General features: G+C 40.8%; 1 long non-coding RNA gene across 1 annotated transcript in view; it reads right to left on the bottom strand.

Annotated features, from left to right (window-relative positions):
• The window catches only part of LOC112544469 (uncharacterized), an 85,392-nt gene extending 69,312 nt beyond the window's left edge, over nt 1–16,080 (bottom strand). Inside the window, exons 1-2 of the long non-coding RNA XR_012906686.2 lie at nt 15,953–16,080; nt 14,516–14,946 (exon numbers count right to left, since the gene is read on the bottom strand). This is a non-coding gene — a long non-coding RNA (uncharacterized LOC112544469). The remainder of the gene's footprint in view (nt 1–14,515; nt 14,947–15,952) is intronic.
• Between the last annotated feature and the right edge of the window lie 1,996 nt (nt 16,081–18,076).

Raw genomic sequence — 18,076 nt, forward strand, 5'->3', positions numbered from 1 at the left:
GAGCATGGAACGATCCTTGCCACTTCTCTCAGCTGCACTAAGCAGAATACTGGGGCAGCAGAAGATCTCACTCAGTGTCATTTCCAAAGTGCAGCTTTTCTGATACACCTCAGGAAACGTTAATGTGGGTCATTCACAAACCTCTGAGGGAAAGAGGAATAGTGATGTGGAGAAGATAAACCACATTTAACAATACCACTATCATTCCACATTTATCTTCCATTGCACGACTCCTTTACAACGAAGCATGTTTTTCAGATGACTCTTACTGGAGAAATGAAGTAAACAGAGATTGCTACCAAAAGCCAAAGCTCAATGAATCAGGTTCTTTGCTTCCCAGTTTCTTAGGATGTAGAAGCAGCACAGATAAAGAGATTAAGATCTTTACAGAGCAGCAGGGAAGTACTGTCCATTACTGAAAGGAAGTCACTTTAGTTGCTGGTAATTTGGATGGTGCAACTGTAAGGTGGATAATTTCTCCTGTTGCATCACAGACGTCCATATCCCACCATTGTATAGACAGAATACCAGGTTCCTGTCTGAAAACATTTTCTGATGCTTTGACTTCTATAATTATATTCCTTCAAAGGTGTTTGGTGGGACATAAGATACATGTAAATGTAATGAGACATTTTGTATCATTAAAGCTGTATCCATTTTAACAGCTCTTTCTGAGGAGTTCCCGTGTTCCCTGTGTGCTTGTGCAGCTGCTCAAGAGAAATTTAAATGCTGCCCAGCTAATTAGCAGCACACCCACAGCTATGTTTTGTGTTTCTATTAGTGGTGCATATTCACACATGCCTCTGTGCATATAAAATCCTCACATGGATGGATAAAATTAGAGAGAGCATTGCTGAGGACACACATATTTTATGAAACCCTGAAGGTGCACTAGTATGACTTAAGATCTTAGGAATTAACCATCTAAATATAATATTTTCACTATAGTGCTGTTTCCTTAGGTACTATACATGCTTTGTATAAGCATAGTGACTGGTTCTGAGGCCTTAACACGGACAAAACTGTCATTGGCTTTAGTGGGATTGAGTAGGAGTCCATATATATATATATATATATATATATATATATATGAGAATGTACCCCAAATGGCTGGGTGACATCTAAAACTTTCAAATAGCCAGGCATTCAGATAAACAGAAGTGCCATTTTGAGATGGTGTTTCACTGATATAAAAATCCTAGTTACCTGAATTCACTATGCATTCCCCCATATAACTCTACGGGTATGTCTACACTACCCTCCTATTTCGAAACTCCTATTCCATGAGGAGTAACGGTAGTTCGAACTAGGAAGCCTAGTTCGAACTACCTAGTTCGTGCCGCGTGTAGCCGCGCGGCACGGGGTTCGAACCAGCGGGGATTTAAAAATGGTGGCGCCCCGCTTATGCAAATGAAGCCCGGGATTTGAATTTCCCGGGCTTCATTTGCAATTGCGGTATGCCTACATTACCCTCCTATTTCGAAATAGGAGGGTAGTGTAGACATACCCTATGTTATCACCAATAACTTCTCAGGGTGCACCCTTACCTTGAAATGAGCTATGCAATTTGCACTACCCAAATTGGGTAGCATATTTTGAGGTGAATTTGAAATTTGGTGCCATCTACACAGTGCCACATTTTGAAATAAAGTGCTATTCCAACAAGTCCCTTAACCCTCGTGGAATAAGGGTTAAAGGGATGCCAGAATAGTGCGTCCATTATTTCAAAATACATTTTGAAATAATGGGCACATTTAAAAACCCAGAATAGCTATTTCAGGATGTTTCCAGTATCCCAAAATAGCAGCACTGTCTAGACGTATCCTCAGGGTACATCTATACAGCAAGGCTAAACTCAAAATAAGCTACGTTAAACATCTACACAGCACTTATTTTGAAATACAGCACTCTTCCTCCGATTTCCCTTATTCCTCATAAAATGAGGGTTAAAGGAGTCAGCATAAGAAGTCCTCCAGCTCAACATTATTTCAACATAATGTCAAAATAATTGCTTGTGTGTAGATGCAGACTATGTTATTTTGGAATAATGTCCGTCATTTTGAAATAATGCTGCTGTGCAGGCATACTTTCCGTGAGTCTCTTAGTGTCCAGTGACACTAGTCAACAGCTCTGTACTGATTAGCAATAAGAGTCTTGCTGAGAAATTATTTAAAATGATTAGCATAGAGCTACCGATCAGATATGTGGAGTCTGATAAGTAGGATTTTAAAGAGAATTAAATTTAATGGGAATATATTGTATATGAAAATAATAAGTACCAATAAATATTTAGAACCATCTCTAGCCCTTCTAAAATATGCAGTGTAATGGTTTTATTAGTACTTTCTTGGGATGGCTTGCATCAGTAATTGGTGGCTTTGTCACTCTAGAGTAAATGTGATCTTTCCAAATTAATTTCCATAAAGACCCAGGGGAAAATCCTGGCCCCATTGCAGTCAATGGGCATTTTTGCTGTTCATTTCTGAGATTTCATCTCAAGATTTTCAAAATTCTGGCATCTAAAATTAGACTCCTAAATCCATATTTAAATTTCTAAATAAGTGGGACTCAATTTTTCAAAAATGCTGAGCCTTTACTGACTTCAGTGGGAGCCTGCTGGGTTCTCTGCACTTTAGAAAAACAGACTGCGTATTTGTGAATCAAAATATGGATGTTACTGTCTAAAAGTTAGGCTCCTACTTTTGAAAATCTTGGCTAAAACCTTTAGTGAACAGTACATCACCATGTGTCCTAACTAAAGGCTTATAGTTTCCATAATTATTCACCCATACATGCATCTGCTGTTTTCTCCAAATGCATGGAACAAATGCATCCTAATCATATTTAAATTAAGAGATCTTTCAGAACTAATGTTGTCTGGCTACAAATGATAAAACACATCTCAGAATTTACCATTAATTAACCCCCCCACGCTCCTTTCAACAATATGGATAGGAGTGAGAGTGATATGTGTTGCTCCCAACAAAAGCAATTCATGATTGGAGTAATTTCAGCAATTTTCCAATATTAAAGAAAATAATTGCTCCAAAGTTGCTACCAAAAGTAATTCTTCCCTGACAGTCTTATAGACTTGAAGGTTTGAAGGATTTTGCCACAAAACAACAGAGCAATTAGACATGTATTTGTAATTTCCGTGGGGTAAAACTATATTGTATTGTATAATTTAAGACCACATCTACCTTCCTTCAGTTTCCCTCCATAAAGGGATGATACGAAATCTCTTGATAATCTTTCAAAGATTTGACTTGTAGTCCTAGCTTCTAATTGTATGGTTTTACCAGATTTCTTAGCATGAGCAGGTCTGGATCAACACTTGAGCAGGAAAACTCTCACTATGACCCAGATACTGAAGGAAGTGATGTTGATAATTTAGTAAGTAGCTTTCTCCCCTTTGCATGTATGTATACATGCCTGCTAAACTGAAGTTTCCACTTCATGCATCTGATGAAGTGGGCTCCAGCACAAATAAGTTTGTTAGGTTATGTCTCTGTTTCTGCACAAAAAAAATTGTTAGGTTATGTCTACACAGGAAAGTCTTGGCAACAAAAGTGCTATCAACGTGCAAAAAGTTGCCAAAAGTGAAAGCCAGTCAAACCAGTTTTTCTGCCTCCCATTTTTGACATGTCATGGTCACATTATTAGCTCCCCAGATACAGTAAAGCAATGTGGTTAAGCATCCCGCAACGCAGTGTTGTGGGAAGGCAGAGCTGATCCCTGCACTTCTTGGGATTCAATCATACCTCTGTGAGCATTTTGTGCTAGGGAACGTCAAGGCAGCACAGCAGTCTCTCCAGCCCTCCACCTGCAGCAGCAAAACAGAAGTGTTCCAATTATTTGTTTATTTGTTTGTTCCCCAAACATAGCAGCTTACTCAGCTGTCAGAGACTTCCTGGAGCTTTGAAAGGAGAGGGGTGCATGCATGCAAGGCAGCAAAGATCACAAAACACTAAGCACAGCCACCAGGGCAGGCATTGTGGGATACTGGTGGAAGTTAGTTCCCTCAATAAACCAAACAGCAGAGTCCACGTTGTCTCTTTGTCAACAGTAAAGGGAGGGGAAAAGACAAAAGTCTCTCACAGCTATGGAAGCTTTTTGTCACAAAAACTGAGCGTTTTCCCCAACAAAAGTCACATTTTAGTGTAAACGCTCTCACTGTTTTGTTGCAAAGGTTCTGGCAGTGTAGACAAAGCCAACTCTTACGTTCAATAACACAACTTCAGAAGCAGTGCCACTGACACGACAGACCTTTTGTGGCATACACTACTGTCAGAATCTGGCTGCACATGAACAAATGAGACATGCAGTTGAACCTGCTCTTGTCTCCTGTTCTTCTGAAAATAAGGTCCCTGGATGCTAATATTTTAAAGTAGGGCTGAATCTGCTCTCTCTCTGTCTCCCTGTTTAGAAGTGAAATGTGGGGGTTGGGAGGAGAAAACGATCCCCCTCTACCTCAGTAATCAATGTAACAGCTTTTTGCATTCAATTATTGGAGTCTCTTTAGTGTTTTTTAAGTGCCCAGCCTGATGACATCCCAGTCCCAACAGGGTCTTTGGCTGCTAACATAATATAGACATGGTTAATAAAAAGAGTAGCTACACTGGGACTGTAACCATGAGGTGAAATCCTATCTTTAGTGAAGTCAATGGTAAAGTTTTCATGGTCTTTGTGGGGGCCAAAATTTCACCGCCAGTGTAAACAAGGGCTCAGGGATACTCCTATCTTGGGAAAGACAAAATGCAAAATATTCTTGAAGGACTGAGTGGATTGTTTTGTAGCAGAAGTCAAGATCAAATTGATTAGTCAAACAGGCTATGTTTTTATCTTCTGCCAATAAGCTTGCGGGGGTGGGGGTGGGGTCCCCACATCTTTCAGGAATGCTAATCCCATTAACCCTTGAGTCTTACTTGGTTATATGTTGCTCTGTTAAATTCCTCTCTTTTTCTTCTAATCTAGGGCTCTATTCTGCCATCAGAACAGAAGTCCTTCAGGAAACTTGTATAATGCTAATAGCATATCTGGTTGTAAATAATTCGCATGCATGAATGAGAACAGACCAATAAATTGCTCTGCTGTTTGTTCAGGGATTTTTGGTATAATGGGCAAAGCAGGCATTTTAAGGCTCAGCCTAGCTGCTATATCTGTGCCATCGATTCAGCTGATGCTTTCTGAATACAATTAATCTGAGAGAGCAGTTTGAAGCATTTTGATAATTAATGTGAATGTTTCCCTCCCAATAGTAAGGCTTTCAGATTCAGGAGGAGGGGAATTCCTCAGGATCATATCTGAGGGCTTAGTTTGTTCTGCCAAGCTCTGCTTCTGGAGAGACGCCTTTACAGAAATTACATTGAAAACATGGTACTGACCAATATCGCTGTCAGAATGTTCCCTCTCTTTCTCTCAGTGGCTTGGTATTAGTTCCCTGCCAGCATGGCTTTCCACTGATCTGAAGGGTCTTACTTGATTTTGAGCCCCCACAGAGCCATTAGGGCACACAGCAAAGGCCATCATCTCCACCAGCCCAATAGCAAGAAGCTCTTAAACTTGGTTGGGCTTCTCATGTGACACTTTGTTTTTTTGGCAAAGTGTGCTCACCACAGCCTTAGTAGAGACAAGGGCTAGTGCTTGAAAGGCACTGGACAGATTTTCCATTGTACCAGAAGAATGGCCAGCAACAAGTCTCCTTAGAAATTGTGAAGTTCTTGGGCAGGATTTTAAATGTGCAAAACTGAAAGCCCGAGACCACACCTTTAATGCCAGCGCAAAACAACATTTAAAGCATCTGGTTACGCCAGTCTGGGAAGCTAATCCCTGGAGATTTGAAGGTGTCTGGCAAAGAAACTCATTTTGCTTCAGGTTTCATTAGAGGGGGGTAAAAAAGCAATATTTCCAGTTTTGTAATTGGGCTTTGGCAGCCACAGTGCACTGATTTACAAGATTTACTCGGATTATAGGCTACAGTATGCACTGCGAATGAAGATTTCTGTGAACCTTTTCAACAGGATTTTGAAGAGACATGGTACTTAATTCAGATCAGGTATAATTGGGTGAAACTCCCTTAAATTGATGGAGTTACCCCAGTTACCTCAGATTTTAATTTGGCCCTTAAGGATAATATAAGGCCAAAGGCAGCCCTCGTTTACACTTGTGTGAAAGGGTGTAGCCAATAGGGTATGGCACAGAGCTATGTATGGACAAGACCAAATTGAGGGGAATGCTTAGCTCCTAGTTTATTCAGCTGTTAAGACATATATAAGGTTACATCGTAGCCTTGATCTATACACAGACTTTCCCACTGACAGCAGGAGCTGTATGAGCAAATTGAGGGTTAATAATAACTTACTTTAAGGGTAGATAAACATGGCACTATATGGACTGAATTGAATCACTCTTTGATTTTGTTCCTGCATTGTTCATACCGATCATGGCCTTTACTAGTTGTGATTGACTCTGTGTTACTGTTGGGCATAAAATACCATCAGCATATTATGTCACTCTTAAAACAATTCCATTGCAATTTAATTGCTAATGGTCAGTCTCTTGTTTTTATTTTTTTTAATAAAAACAAATGATTTTATCTTGAAACATAGATCATTTTTTGGGTTGTCAGTGAACCAAACACAGCTCCCCTTTGTTCAGCTACAGGCTTTTTGTTACATCTCTGCCTCTCTTATCTTTCTGTAAGCTGGCCGCTTTGTAAGCAACTTGGGCAGGGCATTGTGAAATGCCCATGCAGAGATTTTCAAAGGCACAAAGGGCACATAGGTACCAAACTCCCACTGATTTTCAATTCAAAATCCCGTGACTTTGAAAATCTCCTCCTCAGCGCACAATGGTTATATATCCATTATATCATAAGAAACAAATAATTAAAATTAAGGCTCTATTTCTTTGTGCTGCCCAGACTGGGAACTCCCATAGGGGGAGCCAGGCATTTTGCAGGATCAGGTCACAAATGAGCAAAGTCAGCTTCACCTGTCAAAAGCCAAATAATTGTATGAATTATGGTTGGGCGCTTCTGAAATTTGTAGCCACAAAAGCGGACAAAGGGACCCCAGCTCTGTAATGTAACTGTAACAGTTGCACTGGCTATAAACCATAAGATACTTGCTGTTGCAATACATGTTTTTCTGCTGTTGAAACATGCCATGATAGGTTTTAAACGAGGAAGCACTGGCACACCTACTGTGTAGCAGCCAACCTCTGCCAACGGCCTTCCTATACTGAAATGCGAGGAGAGAATTGCTTCTTCCCCCCTTGCCTTCCCTTTTCTTTCCTATTAGCTGATTCTTGCCTAAGTAACCCCCCACTACAAAATAGTACAACCAGCATGAAATTTGCTGCCATCACATAGTTCACTCAGCTTGTGTTTTCTACCCCTTCCTATACCTTTGGTCTAGTTTGTCTGTTTAGACTGTGAGCATTCTGGGCAGGAACCATCTATTGCTCTGTGTTGGAACAGCACCCAGCACAATGGGGCCCAACCTTTGCCTGGCCCTAAGGCATGACTGTAATAAACATGATGAATAACAGAAGGGGAAAGGATTGCAAAAGTGTGATGATGCCACAACATTTAGAAGAACTGAGTATGATAATGTGTGAGCATAGAAAGTCTCTTTTATGCCGAGAATTACATTTGATCTTGAGCGAGAATGCCCTCTTAGGTGTCCAGAATCTGCAAAGCAGATCTCTGCTTTTCTTAGGTGTCCAGAATGTGTGGCTGCACATTGGACACAAATAGGTTAAAGTGTCATGGGTGTAATTAGTCACTGTTTCAAAGCTGTTCCCTGGTTGTTTCTATTGAAGTCATGTGTAATAAACCTAGCTGAGAATTGCAAATGGCACATTTTCTCTTAAAATGTAACATGAATGATCACCAAAAGGAGAACATCAAAAAATTCCACTAGCACCATAAGGGACAATACCAAAACCCTCTCAGACGGAGAGAAATGTGGACTCTTCTGGCCACGGCAAAGACTAGCATTGTGTGGAGCCATATCCATCTTCTGTGGTTACTTGGATGGTTGCTGTAGTGATGGGAGCTATGATGAGGAAATAAAAATGAGGGCCAGAGTGAAAGTGCCAGTGGGTTAACGGGGCTGATAGCATTTCACCTCTAGCTCATCAAATTCTGCCCATGTTTTCAGGGCCTACATGAAGTTATTGTCTGAAGGACAGTGTTTTGGAGGCTACATCCAATTCTTAGCTGAGAGAAAGCTACTTAGAAACGTCAAAAACCACTACAGTTTGTATGAATTGACTCATTAGTGATGACTAGGTTCATAGAATGATAGAATACTAGAACTGGAAGGGACCTCGAGAGGTCATCAAGTCCAGTCCCCTGCCCTCACGGCAGCACCAACCATCATCTAGATTATCCCTGACAGATGTCTATCTAACCTGCTCTTAAATATCTCCAATGATATTTAATACAACCTCCCTAGGCAATTTATTCCACTGTTTAACCACCCTGACAATTAGGAAGTTTTTCCTAATGTCCAATCTAAACCTCCCTTGCTGCAAACCTCCACTGCTTCTTGACCTATCATTAGAGGTCTAGGAGAACAATTTTTCTCTCTTCTCCTTGTAACATCTTTTTAGGTACTTTTAGGTATCATGTCCCCACTCAGTTTTCTCTTTTCTAAACCAAACAAACCCAATTCTTTCAGCCTTCCCTCATAGGTCATGTTTTCTAGACCTTTAATCATTTTTGTTGCTCTTCTCTGGACCTTCTCCAATTTCTCCACATCTTTCTTGAAATGTGTTGCCCAGAACTGAACACAATTATTCCAACTGAGGCCTAAATAGATTTACAGCCCAGTTTTATCCTGACTTCCATTTTGTGGGGGAAGCTAAAGAGTGGATGCAAATAACTATTGCTAAAATGGAGGCCAGTGTCTTAAAATGTGGCTGTAAATGTGTCTGGTAACTGAATAATCCTCTAACTTCTAGAAGTGAAAGTTGAGGCATATTTAACAACTAAGTCTTTCTTGGCATTGAACCTATTTGATGAAAAGTAGACTACTGGAATGTAAATCTAACACCTCTGTACAGCAATACATTTACTTAAAACATCATGCCACTTATGCATTGAGAATCTGTTGTAAGGCATGCTCTATTTACCAGGGATGCTCTCTACAGTTGTTCAATTAAATCAGGAAGCGCTACAGAAACTTAGCAGCTTTGAAATTATTTCTTATTGTTTTATGTTTTTTTCTCAGTCTTGTGTATTGTGTTGTCTCTGAACTGGGTATATTTAATGCGGTGAATTAATCACCCGAGAATTTACTTTTTCATTAGCCTATTTATTTTATAGTCTGACATTCCAGCAGACAAAGTAATATTGTTTTTTTTTTCTGAAATACTGCACGTTAGTTTTTATCTTTGTACTATAATAGAAACTCATTCTGAACAAAACTCATCCTTCTCAATAGACAAGTGTCCCTCAGCTCAGAAGAAACAAGAAAAAAATGAACTCACTGAGAGACTTTTCATGTAGTCCCGACGTCATTTGTCTTTTCAGTGGAAATTGGCATTGGTTCTTCTAGCCATTGCAGCCTCATTTTAGGCCCTGATCCTGCCTGGTTGGATGGAATCCTGCACCCATGCAAAGCCCTCCTTAACTTCACTAAGGCTCCATTTGTACACTGGCTCTGTAGCCTGGGACAGCTTGGAGGCCCAAGGACTTCACTTTAATTTTTACAGCAGCTACTACTTGTCCTACCAAATCTCAAAAATGGAGAATGTTCTCTTGAAGAGGCACAGTGTGTTCTAGACTCAAAATGTAACTTTTGTTATAAAGATCTTTATATATAGTCTTCAAAACCTGACTAGAAACATTTGTGGTCACTGATTTTTCCCCTATTATTTTTAAATGTAAACATTCCCCTGTAGTATTCTGAATCCAAACAACCCTGGACCCCATTTCAGGAAAGCACTTAATGCCTAGTTTAATCCATCCCTATTTAGGACAACACATAAGCACATGCTTAACTTTAAAGGATTAAAACCCCATTAATGACAATGAGACTGATGCCCATATTAGGGTCACTTAGCTAAGTAGAGGCCTTACTGTACGAGAAGCTGAAAGTAAAATGCCTCCTGAAACTGATTAGTCAATTTCATTGCCCAGGATCAAAGAAATGCAAAAAGTTAGTGACAAGAAATAATGCTCAAAGCTGAATTTGACTTTTTAAAATGTCCTTTCTTTTAATATAAAATATTAATAAATATTAATAAAATATCATTAATAAAACCGAGAAAGACAATAGTGTATGATTTTCAGTCTGACAGAGAGTTACCTTAACTCCTACTCATAAATCAAGGCCTTGGGGTGACCAAGGTTCTCACACTTCATATGGATGGAAAGGGGAAGGTATCTCTCTAAGTTCAACTTCAGATTATAAAGTGAGCTATTAATTCCAGCTATTACGCGATCAGGAAATTTGCCCATACAAATTAGATACAGGATGATTTTCCATGCCCATGCCTGTAATTCTGAATTAATTTGTGTCCTTGAGGAAATGATATTAGCATAATGAGATAGAAAGAGTTAATCATGGATGGCATCACTGTGTTATAGTTGAGCGTCTTACTTCACTACATTGAGCAGTATATCTGTCCAGTACGAGACCTTGACTCCTGTGTATTTACATTTTTCTGTGTGTTGTAAGCTTGCTTCCCAAACTCCCTGCTAGCTTTGAGTAGTCCTTTGTAATTGTTCTTTGTCAAATTTATGAAATTAGCCAGTACCACAACCTGAAAGTGAAAACAACTAAATGCCATTTTTTGCCTGCTTTTCAAAAGAGGGCTATGAACATAAGAACAGCCATACTGAGTCAGACAAAAGGTCCATCTAGCCAAGTATCCTATCTGCTGACAGTGGTCAATACCAGATGCTCCAGAGGGAGGGATCACAACAAGCAATCCTGACTTGATCCCTCCCTTGTCATCCATTTCCAGACAAACAGAGGTCAGGGACACCATTCCTACCCATCCTGGCTAATAGCCATTGATGGACCTAACCTCCATGAATTGATCTAGCTCTATTTTGAACCCTGTTAAAGTCCTAGCCTTCATCAAATCCTCTGGCAAGGAGTTCCAGAGGTTGACTGTGCACTGAGTGAAGAAAAACTTCCTTTTATTTGTTTTAAACCTTCTGCCTATTAATTTTATTTGGTGACCCCTAGTTCTTACATTATGAGAATAAACAAATAACTTTTCCTTATTCACTTTTTCCACACCAGTCATGATTTTATAGACCTCTATCATATCCCCCCTAAATTAAACATGGAAGTTAAACATGGTTTTGCAGGTGTACCTCTGCTCCTGCATATACTTGTATACTTATTGCAAGAGTGCACATGCAAAGTGAGCTTGCTCTTGGGCAAGCCATTGTTCCATGGCCCTGCATGAATACCTGTGTGCATGCACATGTCTGGCAATGTGCATACAAACGCAGATTTTCAGAAGTATGCACATACTTCATACCGGCCATGACCTCTTGTTTTTAAAATCAGGCCCTTATCTGCTAAAGACTCATCAGGTATAATATTTAGAGCAAGGGCCTGGTAGTTCAGGTTCCTGGGTTCTGTCACTGACTCATCCTATGACTCTGAGCAAGTATGCCTCAGTTTTCCCGGAGTGTTCCTGTAAAACTGGAACAGTGACATTTACCTCACAGCATGGTGGGACTCTGATGATGTTTATTGTGCACTTTGGGATCCTCCAGATAAAAGTTATTTGAAAATGCAAAGTATTATTAAAATGGGTACAGATTGAACCTCTCTAGTCCGGGACCCTTGGGACCTGACTGATGCTATACCAGAGAATTTGCTAGACCATTTGGAGGTCAGTATTGTCTAGCAGCATTACCAACTCTTTCACTGTTTACTGGGCTCTTAGAAGACATTTATTAGGGGTAATTTAGAACTAAATAACAGCATAGAACACTGAGAGCCAGGACTGCTGACTGTGGGAAAATTGGCCACACCCATAGTAAGTGGACATCCAGCTAACTGAAATCATGCTTGAACGCTGATGTCTTTGGACCAGAGAATGCTGGACTAGAGAGGTTCAACCTGTATTCCATGCATAATGGCTACCAGGACATTAGTGGCTATTTTAAAGAGTTTTTAGCTAACAGCACAGCTGTAAAATGGATTTTATACCAATGCCTTTCTGGGCATTTGGGAAAACATCAGCATTAACAGATTTCCAGCATCCGCTCATGCAGTGGGCAAACTGTGGCTCATGGGCTGCATGCATCCCACCGGGTTTCTCCCTGCAGCCTGCACACCCCCTGGCTGTTCTCCTCCTCCCTTCCCCTTCTCCCCCCACCACTCTGCGCACTGGGGCACTGGAGCTCAGCACTTGCAATTCCTCTCTCTCCCTCCCAGCACTTTTGGAGCTTGAATGCCGTGAATCAACTGTTCACAGCTGTTCAAGTCCTGGGTGGGAAGGTGAGGGGTGGATCAGCGGATTCATGGCGCCCAGAAAGTGCTGAAGTGAGAGGGAAGAGTAGGAAATGCAGGGTTCGTGTGCCCCAGTACGTGGGAGGCATGGGGGAAAGGAGCAAGGAGGAGGTGCATGGGCCACAAGTGGAACCCCAGTGTGCTGCAGGTTGCCCACCAGTGCAGCCCACTGAGACAGAGAGCCACGTATGAGGTCCACTCACTAGCCTTGGTTGCCCATTGCTGTACTAGCGATTAATAAATAGTGTTAATTCTTATTTCCCCTCTCAGAGAAAAGAAGCCCAGCAATGAGTTAAGTGCCATTTTTGCTGCATCAGTAATCCAAGCAGTTTAAATGTATATTTATTCTATGTCTGAAATAATGCAACCCATTCAGAATGCTATGAGAGCTATGAAAAACACAGGGCTTGGAAAACTGGCAGTTTTTGTGGTTTTGGGGTTTAGAATAAAGTTTCACAACCAATCAGCCCAGAATAATGTCCGGTAAAGGCATTTCTGCTAGTTAGTCTATTTATTTATTTACTCTGGCATAGCTAGCCAGAGCTGGAGATTTGGGGGAAGGTCAGTGAAAATACTCCAGTTCTGCCAAAGGGCCTGACCCTTTTAGCTTCCAATGGAAGGTGAGAGGCTCTCAGCAGCTTGCTGGAGATACCAGTCACTTGCTCAGGACTAAGGCTGAGGTCTGGGAACTATAATTTGCTTTTGAAGATCACACTAAGAGTCCAGGAGCTGCATACAGAGTTCCAGAGGAATTGCACAGAAATAAAGAGGTCAATACTGTATCCTTTGGACACTTTACTTTGGCATCCTCTGGTTCGTGTGTGTCTCCTTCTCTGCTGGTGGCCCCAATCTCATCTGCCTTGATATTATGTGGTTTTCCTAGTCTTCTCATTCTCAGCTCCCTATGGGAATTTTTGAACCATTAACCTTTTCCTATTGCTTCCAGCCAAATACTTTAAAGTGGGTATTGTCCATTCTGTGCCCATATTCCACCTAAACATGCTAATAGAGAGCATTATGGATAAGTGTCTTTTTGGACCTACGTGTCCATATGAGAGGTACGTGTGTAGGAGGGGGTGAGGAGAGGGGGTGAGTTCAGCACAGGGGATCTGAGAAGATAATTTTGCTTTTAATGAGTCATGACAGGTTACAGACTCCCCTTGTTCCCTCTGAATAACTTCAGCAGATTTTCAGGGAACACCTGCTCAGGGAGTGAGTGGAAAATAGACCCCAAAGACATTGATGCAAACAGGAATTTAAAATATATCAGAATCTTGGTCTGTAAGAACTGCCTACATGCAGCTCTAGGCTGGGCCAGTCCAGTGCATCACTGCATGCCTGCTGTGGAGGCTGCTAATGTGCTGACTGTATTCTGCCCCACTGCACAGAGCAGGAACCAGATCTGTTCTGCTGCTTGCAGGGCCACATTAAGAGGAGAACTGGGCCCCCTAAGGCTGATGACAGACTTCACCGCAATATGCAAACACTGGTGCTACAACAGAGCATTCTGCTGCCTGATGATGCTTTGCTGAAGAAGGTTGTGCTCTCTAATACATGTGGAGTATGCTGCAGTTCCCCTTATTTGAATAACTGGCTATAGTACCCAACATGTCAAGCCAAACTACTCCGAGTTGCTTCACAGGATTCCCGTCTGCTCTCCAAATTGCTGGTGAGGCCCCTGTTCAATCAGCAATAGCCACAGGGAGATGTGCAACTCTCTATCCTACACAGTGCAACCTAATCATACTAGCTCAAAGGTTACTTTCGGGAGCTGCCTTTGGTTAAGAAGACCTTTGTACAGGTTTTAATCGGGTCCATGAAGCTCTCGGGTTTTGCTTCATTCAGTTTTTGGAACATTTCACAGACATTCCCAACAAGCAGGGATGTTTGCAAAGAAGGCAACAACTCTGAAAAAGACAGTAGGTGACCCTCCCCCCATCCTAGAGTTACTGTGTCCCTGGGCATGGGTCTGTTTAACCACCCAACATAAAACAAATGTTTATGGGGCAGTGTGGCACTCCCACCTGCTTGTTCCGCTGCTGATCCTTTACGGGTTAGTGATGTAATCTGTGTGGTTGCTGCCAGCTACTAGCCAAAATCCCATCCCAGTACCGACGCGTGCATTCCGGCAGCTCAGGCTCTGTGGGATTTACGTTGAGTCCCGTTCAGATTTTGTTTGTAGGCTCCAGCAGGAAACAAAGTCTCAAGCCTTTCAATTCTAGAGAAAGGCTGGGCCTTGCATTGAGCAAAGGAATCATCAGGGGACAGGAAAGCTGACCAGCCAGGGACCACCAAATAATCTATGCTGTATAGACGCTGAGGAAGGAAGAACTGGAAAGGAGTGGCAATATTCTGAAAATGCTGCCACCTTGTGTCTGCTTTGGAGATCTGAAAACCTACATTTACCTCTCCAATGAGGAAATAGGAACTGGAGTTTGCACCATGATCCAGAGCCCTGCAATGAAACAAACATTATAAAGTGAGAGTTAACTATATGGCTTGAGGTGGCTTATGTATCAATTTTCAATCCAGTTAGCCAGCTACAGTAGTTAATTGTGTATCCCCCATTATTGGAGTGTCTGAGTCTACCTATATAGAAGTATGGCAACGTGCATAATACTCAAATAAACTAGCTGCAGTTGGGTAAATTGAAACAAATCTATCTTTGGATCTGTAGTATCTGTACCAGGGCTAAATACAAATCTGAGAAGAAACTGGAACTGGATGGATTCCATTCATAGCCAAGCCAGAAAGCTCATTGCTATATGCTCTTTAGAGGAGAGTCCAAGGGGGGTTGGTTTGTTGATTTTTTTTTAACCTAAAAGGTCAGTGTTAACTTTAAAGATCACACTCATCTTTTTTTTTTACTCAGTGCCGAAACAGATTGTTCAGATCTGTATATTTCCGTTGCAAACATTCTGTACTACATTAGTTTAATGGCACAGTCACTATGAATTGCAAACTTCCTCTGCTACCCCCTGTGCTGATGAAACACGGCAACATAAGGAACATCTGTTCTGTTGCCCTTTGCTGGAAATGGGAAACATCATATTTTTGTTATTAGGCTTATTTGGATGCCATTGGTTTTTTTCTAAACACATCAAGGCAGATGAATAACCGTAATTGAGTGCCACCGAAAAAGCATGGTTTCATGCAAATACAGCTGCCAACGTAATTATTAGGACAATACTGAGCTTCTATCCTGAGATCAGTTCCATTTCTATGGTTTTTCTATTGCTCCCTTGCTGCTGAATCTCATTATAAACATCTCCACACAAACCAATCTACAGCTCTGCCAACATAGTTAGACAGTAAACAAGTTAAGTCCTTAATTGTTGACATTAAGAATCCAAATAAACCTAATGATTACAATGTGTGCTGAACCTTTTATTTCTAGAGGAAATTAATCACCTCCTCCTCTCTGGCAGCACAAGTGCACTGAAAGCAGCACCAGGACTTACCTCCGATAGATAAACTGATGTTTTATCCACAAATTTAAGCAGTCCCCGGATTTCTATTGCAGTTTAGTTAAAGGCGACTGATTTCTCTTGTTCCCTTGGATTGCTGCTTGAGCCAGGCCTGTAAGTAGAGGCAATGTGCCCAGAATTAATTACCTTGGATTCATTCCTGTTCTGTGACCAAGCACACCGCATGCAGCAATTAATCAGAACACATACACACAACCCTCTAGCTTACCAGCACACAGGATCATTTCATTATTAAAACTCACTGGGAGTTGAAGTTTATGGTACTACTCAAGAAGCAAAGTAAGGAAGTATGGATGACAGAATATGTCCCTTAGATTTTTTTTCCCACTGCCTTTTTAGAATGCTAACTACTCTGTGTATCATAAAACCAGCTGTGCAATCATGAGTAACCCCAAATCCACTAATACTGTACCTCATGCTTAATCTTAATGAATCCTAATGAAAATGTGATTCCCCTCCTTTCTCCTCTCCCCCACACACACTTGGAACTCCTTGCATGATGTGCCCTAAACATTCCAGAGAATGTTTAACATGGGATGGCATTAACATTTCTTTATTTGTTTGCTTTGGAGAAGTTTTGTGAAGATAGAAATGTGGGCTCCTAATACAATCTAGATTCAACCTTAACTGTAGAGGGACCATTATCCCTCCCTCGTTCATTAGCTTTTTATTTCTAGACACGTTGCAGGGTTCAAATATACCATATTTATGGAACATGTTTGGTCTCAGGCTAATTGCTAGGAGACATCTATTCATATAAAAAAGAAAATGGATACAAAGTCTCATGAGAAATAGTTTCTCTTTAAGAATAGCAGAGGTTTTGCAGGTCAGGATTGTGTTGTATCAGCAGACCTCTGTAGGGAAGTTTACACAGCATGTGTCTGCACTGTCTGACTCTCTCCATCTTCACAACTTTTACTCCAATTTTTAAAAGAAACAAAAGTCAGAGGGACAAATGTATCCCTTGGGGGGCTCCACGGAGGTCAGTAGAATAGAATAGTTTGGTCCTATACCTACATTTGGAAGAATGTAGATACTAGTAATCTAGAAGGTGTATAAACCTTATTTTAACATTCATTGGATGGAACGATTTGTGGGGAAGGATTACATACAACTCTACTCTGAGAATGTCAAGGACAAGGTGGATGCAGTAATATCTACAGAGCTCGTCTGCTTTTGGAAAGATCCATGGAGCTAGAAAGCTTGAAAGTTGGTCCAATTAAAAATATTACCTCGCCCATCTTGTCTGTGTCACATCCTGGAACCACCACAGCAAACAGTTGAGCATGCTATTCATAAAGGACACAGTTCTAACTTTTTGCTATTACTGAAACTTCTATCAGGCCTGTGTATCTGTCTGTTTTGCTCTCCTTTTGTAAATTTCACAAAATGTCTATTTATCAGCCTAGATTACTCATCACAGAATAAAATGTAGCCAACACATTTAAAAGTGATGTGTGTGTGAGAATGTAAAGTAGTGCAGCATATGTTCTATATAAATGTACCTAATATTTGCTTTATCTTTGTCCTGACCCTTTACCATATGTCCTCCTATTGCTGCACAGGTCTCTCAATTTGCATGACATAATCCTGTGCTAATCTATCAGATACATTTGTATGTCTGTATGGAACCCATTCCACACTCATTGCATTTAAAACAAAGACAGAACCTTCTTCAGATCAAAGCCACGACTGAAGTTTTCAAATGAGTTGATATGAGCAATGATCAAAACAAAACAAAACGCGTGATTTAACCAGAAGGTTATTTTCTTCCATTAAAATAAAAAGAAAGATACCTGTTATGTTGAAGAAAGTTTATGAACAGTGTATGCAGGGTTTCGTTTGCTGTATTATAATTTTTTTTACTAAGGTGAGTTTTAGTAATTTTTCAGAGGTTTACAGGTGGGTTGTGCTTTGCTAAGTTTGCTGAGGCTCTGCTTTATTAGTAGATATATGTAGTATTCAGAGTGTGTTATTTCAAGAGCCCTAGCCCAATGCTTATTCTACATGCAGGCAGAGGCAGCATTGTTTCATTCGATATTGTATTTTCCTCAGAACCCCATTTGGCTCTGTTGTGAAATGCACATGGACCTAACC

This window comes from Pelodiscus sinensis, chromosome 12, assembly GCF_052426305.1.
Source record: "Pelodiscus sinensis isolate ZL-2025 chromosome 12, ASM5242630v1, whole genome shotgun sequence".
NCBI lineage: Eukaryota > Metazoa > Chordata > Testudines > Trionychidae > Pelodiscus > Pelodiscus sinensis.